We start from the raw sequence: 9,785 nt of genomic DNA, 5'->3' as shown, positions 1-9,785 counted from the left end.
AAAAATATAATTACCTATGCTATTATTCAAAAAATAAAAACTCAAAACAAATTATAAACAATATCATTTTTTTTTCAAAAATTATATCAATAAAATTATTTTAAAAAACAATTAATCATTTTAATAAATTAGGTTTTTACTATTAAATGAATCATTCAGTATAGTATACATACAGAATGATGAACGCACGGAACCGCAGTAGCATCGTTTTATAGCACGTATTATGGGGACGACAAATAATTTACCTACAATACATGATGGCCAATGGGTGATTACAAATTTATGTGCTACAAGCCTATATGATACATATTATATACATAAATATCTAATTCACGCCTATATAATAATATTATATATACATTATACATATATAGTCATTGCACCTATTTGTTATTGAGTATAGGGTTAATAACCTAACCTTATTAGTGGGGCTAGGATTTCTACGCATTTGCATGTTTTTTTTCTAAGTCCTAATTGATTGGTTGTCAGATATGTCCACAATTCGGCTTATTTTCGATTAAATAGAACAATTTTTTTTCGCATAATTCGAACATATAATGTATATAATTGCATATATATATATATATACATTTTTGAGCATCTTGTTAATATTTTAAATGGTATTAATTTAATGAACGTCTGTAATTATTATTGGGTTATTTGTCGAATTGTTGTAAATAATAATAATAATAATATTTGTAGCATATAAATATTATGTGAATATAAAACTGAAGAAAAAGATATTTAAATCCTGGACACATCACGCCATTTAAGTTTGCTCCAATAACACCGTGTATTTAATGTGTAAAGGAGTTTCAGCCAATATAAATCTATTCTTCGATCTTATCGCCGGTCGTTCATATTTGAAAATTTAAAAAACATATAATAATAGCATGTGATAATATTAAGTATTAACTAATATTTAAAAAAAAATTGTTTTTTTATATTTTAGTAAATAAAATGCATATTTTACATTTTTTTACTGCACAGAAATCCTATAATACTACAATAAAATAATAAAGTATTTTGGGTAGGAACCAAAAATCTATTGATAAATGAAATACGAAAATCTAATCATTAATATGTATATTATTTGATCAAAATATATTGTTTAATAAAATACTTATATATATAACCGTATATGTGTATACTGTATACGTATTATATTTTGTATTATCAGCTATTTATTAACTAGATTTCCCGAATCTCATACGGTCATCATTAATTATTGTAAATCTTTACGTCATTATAAACAGATCACACTAAGGCACATAAATATATAATAAAACACTAAAATCATGTTTTACTGGAAATATTAGTTTTTTTTTCAATAAGTAAGCATTTCTAATATGTAATTATTATTTATGATTTTTATTTTAAATATTTAAATTTATTTATTTTTATTATACCATTTTAATAAGTAGATATCCTTCGGATTATTATTTTTCTTATCGTATTTTGTTTTTCATATCTTATTATATAATATGATTTATTCAGTATCTATTCTTGACATACATAGGTAATATTAGTATATTACGCTTCATGCATGAGTACGTGTACCTACCTAATTAGTAATTAAATAAATAATTTGCTGCTAATTCTGAGTCCACAGTAGGTATAATATGGTTTTTACAATAATCTAAATTCTATGTGTGTAACACACTACTATACTATATTGTGTATGTTATACTCAGAACAATATTAATTATAGATTGATAAACCCCATCACTATATTATGTCAATTTATCTCATGATCGTGCTTTATCGTTTCATTTTTGTGACAAGCGGTTATTGTGTTAAGAATTAATAAACCTATGTATAATATATATACCTACAAACTTAATTATTAAATACCCATTCAGTGTGATTATTCTTATGTTCTCTGGTGTTAAGTCTAATCTTTAGACTACACGTGGATACAGAACTACAGAACACAATATGTATAAATACGAAACTACGAGAGCTATACTTACACTAGGTACAAAATAACCTCGAATTCAAAAAATACTGTTAACTCATAAACAATGTACCAATTGGTCCAATTGTTACGTTAATCATTTATATTATTCTTAAAATGGAACAAGTGATCAAGAACAATGGACAAATAATACAATCATTTAAAAAATGTTGTACTAGCTGAGTAGGTGGACCACCGGGTCGGGTGCTTACAAGTATGGTTTTATTTAATAAATCATTGGGTCTGAATAACAATTTTTAACAGATATCAGTTTACTAAAAAAAAGTCAAGATTCATAAAAAATGGATGCTTCATATTTCTTCGCTTATTCCTATATGATTTCCTTGAAAGCTATACTGGGAAATACAAAAACTGTTTTTGTTTCGAGTACAATTTGTGCTCTATTCCTAATCAATAAATGTGACTTTTTTTAGTTCCAACTGTACAAAAACAAAAAAAAAAACAAATAATAATAATAATAATAATAATAACACATCATTTTAAAATCAATATATTTACCTCCCTCTGCAGCTTTCTAAAACACGTATTGCAACTCGACAAGTATATTATATAGAATAATACAATATAATATACACTTCAACCTTTAAAAAATGTGATTTTACTATTTATAGGGAATCAAATTAATCCAACTAACAATATATAACTATAAAATAATACATTATTGGAACGTATTGAATACAATAAAAACCTTCAGTTTTCAAAAAACTTCAGGAGAAACCTAGCCACCTATGACTTTATTATAATTTTTTTATTGTATTTACTGTTTACAGTAGGTTTATAATATAAAGTTTAAACTTTATATTATAACAATATAACCAGTAGGTATGTGCGGCTTATTATTCAGCATAATCATTATCGCCGTCAATGTATATAATATTTCAAACTCAAACGTCAACCACTTCGATGGTCAGGTCAGCAGCCCTTGTTTCCCTCCACGCCCCCTCTCACTTTATACCAACAACAAACTGTTATACCAACTAGGTCCTCGTCTGTTCGACATCCAACGCCACCGTTCTGTCTATATTATATATATATATATACCTACACCGTATTCGCACACACTTTATTATCGAATATTAATTATTATCGCGCACCATAATATGAAATACACACACACGTTGTGTAGTATATGGATATGGACTTTATGTTTTCCTAAATACACAATGACGTTCACTATAAATTATAATATAATACATCATACATACGGAGTGCAGATATACGTGACGCGTGGTAAAGGAAGGCAGGAGCGTAGGTCATGAGTATAGGTATAAACATAAACATTGTACAATATTGAATATACAATATATATTATAAGGGCACCGGCGCCAAAATACATCGTAAAGTCAAAATTCAATACAACGTTAACAAATAACACAACCTATTGCATAATAACTATATTATTATATTATTATATTCATGCGATAAACCTACGTATTTTTAATTTATAAACGTCAGAGGGTTGGTTAAATTATATAGTTAAGGAATAAGGCTTCTATTTTTAAATTAACAATATACAATATCCTCCTTAGTATATCTTCCCCGTGAGTAAAGTAAAATGATTCTGCCTGATCGATTCTCATCGGACCTCAAGGACAAGTGTACACTGATATGGCAATATCAAATATATAACATTTTATGATTTGACTCCTGTCTGTATACAAAATATACGTATAAAAATATATAATATGATGAAGTATAAACATAGCTGGCACGGGAAGTCTCGCTAATTAATATTAATTCTAGACTTTGACTTATAGTTAAACAAATATTTGAACAATTTTATTGACTATTATCATTTCTATGAAATTTTAAACACGTACCTAATAGCTATATAACTACTTATTTAACCATTAACCAATAATAGACACGTCCTATATATGAACGTCTATTTTCACTAAAATAAAATACAATGACGATGACATGACGTGCATGCTGCAATACAGTATCCTATGAATAGTTATGAGTTAATTTATTTGAGTTAAAGAATTTGTTAATTCCTATCATTTTTTGACTCGCATAGATCATTCATTTTTTATAGAACGTGTTTTTGTACGTAAAGATTTAGAACGTTTATCACATAATCTTATTACTAAATACGCAGATATTTGCTTTATTATTTTTGGTTGTTTCATTTTTAAAAACGTTGGTATGAACATTGAACATAGATGATGTTATATGATAATTTAATTCTACGACCACAACGATTAAACTATATTTAGATGATTTAAGTGTTGATATAATACAATTATTTTTATATTAAGTACCTTGTACCTACTTATGTTAATGTCCACAAAACTAAATTTCTAAGTACCTAAGTCGAGTTTAAGTTAATAACCATGCATAACTAACTTTGTTTAAGCTAGATATAAATACGTAAATGTAAAAGTACCTTTTTATAATAGTGTATTAGTATATTAGTTAATTACTCTTAGGTAATTTTCTATTTTTACTTGCACTGGTAAAGTTATTCATATATTTTTATTAATATAGGTATTTAGGAACATATTTTCCGGGCAACATATAATTAGCTTATAAGTACTAACCTAATTATTTTTAATTGTTTATCTTCATAGTTATCGTTTTCAAATATATTAATGTACAGTGTACACTGTTCATGTAAATATCCCAAGTCCACAATTGAAGTTGTAGAAGCACCAAGCAATTCATCCAACCAATATTTTTACAAATGATATTTACATATCACATGTGTACCTACCAGTGGTTAATTTGCGATTAATCCACTAGGCCATTATAATATTTTTATAGAATGTTTGATGTTTCTATTAAACTAAATAATTAATAAATAAATTATTATTACTTATTATTAAAATAACGTTACACTCGCATGTGTATTTTCTATCTTACAAACATAAAACACATAAACATTTGTGTTCAGCAGTGGCGTAGCCAGCATTTTTTTTCGGGGAGGGCTGATCAATTTTTGTAAAGTACAATCTATAAAAATCTTTTTTGTAGCGATTTCCATAGACCATTAAAACTTAAAATAATTTTTTAATTTTCTTGATATTTCGGAGGGGCTACAGCCCCCTTATCCCTCCCCCTGGCAACGCCACTGGTGTTCAGTAAAGCCAATAAAACCAATTTTGTGTTGTTAGAGTAATATTAGAGAGTGATTAAACCTATTATTAAAGTTAAACATAACATATAAGTATTGTAAACAGCACAAATTAAAATTGGTTATCTCTTACTCAAAAATTAAAATATGGAAAAAAACTAACATTTACGCACAGATAATGTTCTCACCTTTAATTTTGGCAGTAGGTCAAAATTCACTCTAAAGCTAATAACATAAAATTGGTTTTACTGGACGCAATTTTATTGTTTTATGTTTGAATGCCGGAGGCATTGCAATGCATTCATGCGGGTATAACATACTTTTAACAAGTCCAGAGCATATAACTAAGTGTGTTCGAGAAGTGGTATCGTTATGTTGATAAATTAATATGTTAAATTTTCAACGATTTATTTAAGACGTTTATTTAAGCTAAATCTGACTGGTTTAAATATTAAAACGTCAAGATGCTGTTTATCTATAAAAGATAGAACATCGCTAACAAATACCGTTTATGTACCTAATATGTAAGTAATTATATCATTGTCGTGTTTCTAGGTAGTTTCTAGTTTAAATTCAGTAAAACAATTTATTATGTATTTTAGGATTTATGTACATTATTCATATTATTAAAATGTGTCTGATTAAATAATTTTTTAAGGTTACAAAAAATGATGTAAGCACATTTTATCAGGACTACAAAGTTAGATATATCATAATTACCATTATTGTTCCTGTAGACTTAAAATAGGCATTTAATGTCAAATACAATTTATGAAAAAAAAGTTAAATAAAAAAAACTGTTGAATTATAAATAAAGTAATACAGTAATAAAGTAAAGTTAAAACAAAAAATCTTATGTTTGTGACTAGTGTAGAAGTAGAATACTTATTCTATTTTAGATTCTGAACGGAGTATTTTTTGTGTGTCTTTTATCACATTTTGGAGTAGAAATAATGTCATAATTTTTGACTTCAGTCCCTTTTTGAAAAGGAAAATTTATCTAGTCGGTACTTGGAGGGGGGGTCAAAAGTAAAAAAATTCCAGTAGTTTTCAAAAGCTTCAAGAAAAGCCCTAAAAAAGTAACGAAAAACGGGAATTTTTACGCATAATCAGTTTTCGACAAAATCGATTTTTTTAATTTGCTGTAACTCAAAAACGAATCATTGTAAATACTTGAAATGTTCACCAAATATTTATTTTAGCGTTACCTATTTATGATTACATTTTCAAAATATTTCGACTTTTTTAAGCTATTTATATTTAGACAATTTAAATTTTCGATTTTCTAAGTTTTTTTTGTTTAAATTGCCGATAAAAAAAATTAGGTATTCCAAAAAATTTTTAAAATTGAATAGAAGGTTTATTATAAATTGTACTTATCGTAGTAAAAAAAAAAAAATCAAAAATCGTTAGTCACAATTTTTTTTTTATAAGCATTTAAAGTTAAAATGTTTACGAAATATGTCAAAATCGCGAAAATTATCAAGTAATTTTTTAGTGACAAATTCATAAAATTTTTGTGATTTATACCTAAGGTTAAAAAACCCAATATAAGATTCTCCATAACTTTTTCTTCAAATAACTGTAAAAAAAAAAACTCCAGTGTCAATATAGAAAAATTTTTATGAGCGTATAAAATTTAATTTTTTACGAAATCGCATAAAATAACGATGTATTACAATTTAAATATAGCTAATAATATAATATATCCTACTAATTATCCTAGATAGACAAATCATCTCCGTTCAGAATCTTTTTGCGTGTATACCTGCCATTGCATTCAAATTTAACACATCCATTATAGGGACCTACTATACAGCAGAGCGATTTCCCACTTTCCCTCCCTTTTCATATTTTTGATTCTTATTTGGGCGATGAATGTATTGATATTATAAAAGTGTGTGTGTGTGTGTGTGTTTTTTTTTTTGTGGATACATAATACGTAGTCGAGAAAGCTTCGATTTTAAAATTTAAGGATGGTTTCTGCAGGTAGAAAATTCCCTGCACTTTTTTATAATCGAAAAAACAACAAAAATTAAAGAAAAATTGAAATTTTTCACGCAAATTCATTATTGTAAACTGTTATCAAAATAATAGTTTTGTAACCATGGTTACCTAAATCTTATCAAATTTAATCTTTACCTATCTTAATACGGTTCGTTATATTTAAAATTGTCGAAGCATAAAAGAACAATAAAAACAACTATTAAAAAGTCATATTTATTTATATTTGCATAGCACTTTTTGTATGAATATAGTTTATTTTAATGTTTAAAAAGTGCGAGAGTGCGATTTAGCGACTTTCTATTAACTATTTTTTTTTTATATATAATCAGTTATCTATATTTTATTATTATTTATGGAAAAATTATTAATTATTTTAATTAATAACCAATAACTTAAATAGCTACATAAAAAACTATATTATGAAATATACTTATTGATATAGGCTGACAAACCGATTTCGCTCTGAATCGTTTTTCGTATACAATACAATGATAGGTAAATAATTAAATAAAAATTAATATCAAGTTTGAATTTATTACTTATTATCAAAAATATTAACAATTCAGAAAAATAAGCAAATACAAATTGTATGAGAATAAATAATTGTCATTTATATAGATATTTAAAGTAATAATACCATGTAATTATCTAATATAACCTATATAAGGGTATAACGTTGCCATACGATAAATAAATAAAAAAACCTATACCATTTAAAGATTTTTACTTAAAAATGTAGATATAAATTAAATAAACGGCAATGTATTTATTGGTTTAGATGTGAAACATAAACAAAATTCAATTACAAATAAAGGCTAAAAAAAAGTTGTAGGTACCAATGTATTACCGATATTTTTAGAATGCTATAAGAACAACTTATGAAGAATCTTGTATTACATTTTTAAGTTAATTGATATTAGTACAAATAAAAATGATATTAATATAAATTGAAACAAGGTTGAATATTTAAAATATTTTGAATGCCACAGAAAATAATTAAAAAAAGAGCAAATTTATTTTGTGAAATTTAACCATGGTTAAACAATTTTAATTATAACGAAAACATTAAATCTATAGATTGTTATAGATGATGATATGTGAGAAATGAAAAAAAATATATATTCAAACATAATAATTAATAAAAAAAATAAAATGTAATTCGCCAATGGGACATATTTTTTTTTCATCAGAAGATTTATTTAGTTCCCCTGTATATGTAATTAAATTTGTAAAATTGTAAATCGCACGTTAACGGTACACTACGTCATATTATAATTTAACTAAGCTGGTTTTTTTCCAGATAACTATTTTCTACTCTTTTTTATCATATATTAAGTGTAAAATAAATTTCAAAAATAACTTTATCCTAACGTTAACATTAAAAATGTTTAGGTATTTCTCACCGAATTTTGTAGGTAAGTATTTTAAATTGCCTATAATATAATTATTTAGTTCAAAATATTCAGATAAAATTAATAATAACTAATATACAAATGTATTTTCTTATTTGTGTTTAGTATACACGATCTATGATAATGTTTAAATTTAATTCAAATATATTTTAATAAAAAATGAAATGTAGAATAAAAATAAATGCTTATATAAAATGTAAATACGTATAATACTAATAATATAATTATACATAAATTATTGGTTTTATATTTTAATATATATTATAACTATAAGTGTATAGTATTATATTATTTTGTATAAAATGTATTAATATTTTTAGTTCAAATAATTCAAATTTTATGATACAAGTTTAGGACCTGATTAACAAATAGGCTGCTGGCTGAGAAGGCTACAGTCTAGAGACGTGCCAATCAGCCAATGTTGAATTGGGGGCGCCACAAAATAATTTTTATTACGAATGTACTTAGAGCGTTTGCATAATATATACTTCAAATAAAGATGAAATTATTTTTTTTAACTGTCCCAATGTATTAGCATTCAGCACATAATATTATTACATTTTTATTATGTGGAATATGAGGAAAAATATAATATTATTCACTACATCTAGGTCGTAATAATTGTGTTTTATTGTAGCCGATGTTGATTATTTCTGGTTTTACCATACCGATATAAAGCGAAGAATATCTCTGAGTACGGCCGTCACTAATTATTGTAGCGGAGAAAGATCTTTTTCTGCTCTAGGGTGGATGAAGAACTTTTTAAGATTCACTTTACGTCAAGATAAAATGAAGGCCCTTGCGCTTTTGTTTATCGAAAGTGAATTCATGAAAAATATTTCTTTCGATAAAATAGTGGAGTTTTGAGTAACGTTAAAATCAAGGAATAAAAACTTTTTTTGATGTAAAAGTGTAGTGTAAAAAAAACATCATTTTTTAATGAATAATAATTAGTTCAATCATACATTTTAAAATTTTAAATGCTTTTATATATTATTAAATATTTTAATCAAATATAAAACACGTTTTATTTAAAAAAAAAAAGTTTGATGTGCATATGTTCTTTATAGTCCTACTCCTACCCCCTCCCTTGATCCTTCGCAGGGGCACCAAATCAACCTTAGCCTATTGGTGACCAACTCCTTAATCAGATCCTGAATAAGATATATATATAATTTTTTTTTTTGATAAATAATATAATAATGTATACAATATACTCATTAACAATTACTCATAGATTTAAACTAGAGAATATTATATTTAATTATTATTTATTAAACATCTTTTTTTATGCATATGAGCACTAATAATG

This window comes from Rhopalosiphum maidis, chromosome 3 (genome assembly GCF_003676215.2).
Source record: "Rhopalosiphum maidis isolate BTI-1 chromosome 3, ASM367621v3, whole genome shotgun sequence".
Lineage (NCBI taxonomy): Eukaryota > Metazoa > Arthropoda > Insecta > Hemiptera > Aphididae > Rhopalosiphum > Rhopalosiphum maidis.
The sequence above is the reverse complement of the archived record's forward strand: the minus strand, read 5'-3'. Positions refer to the sequence as shown.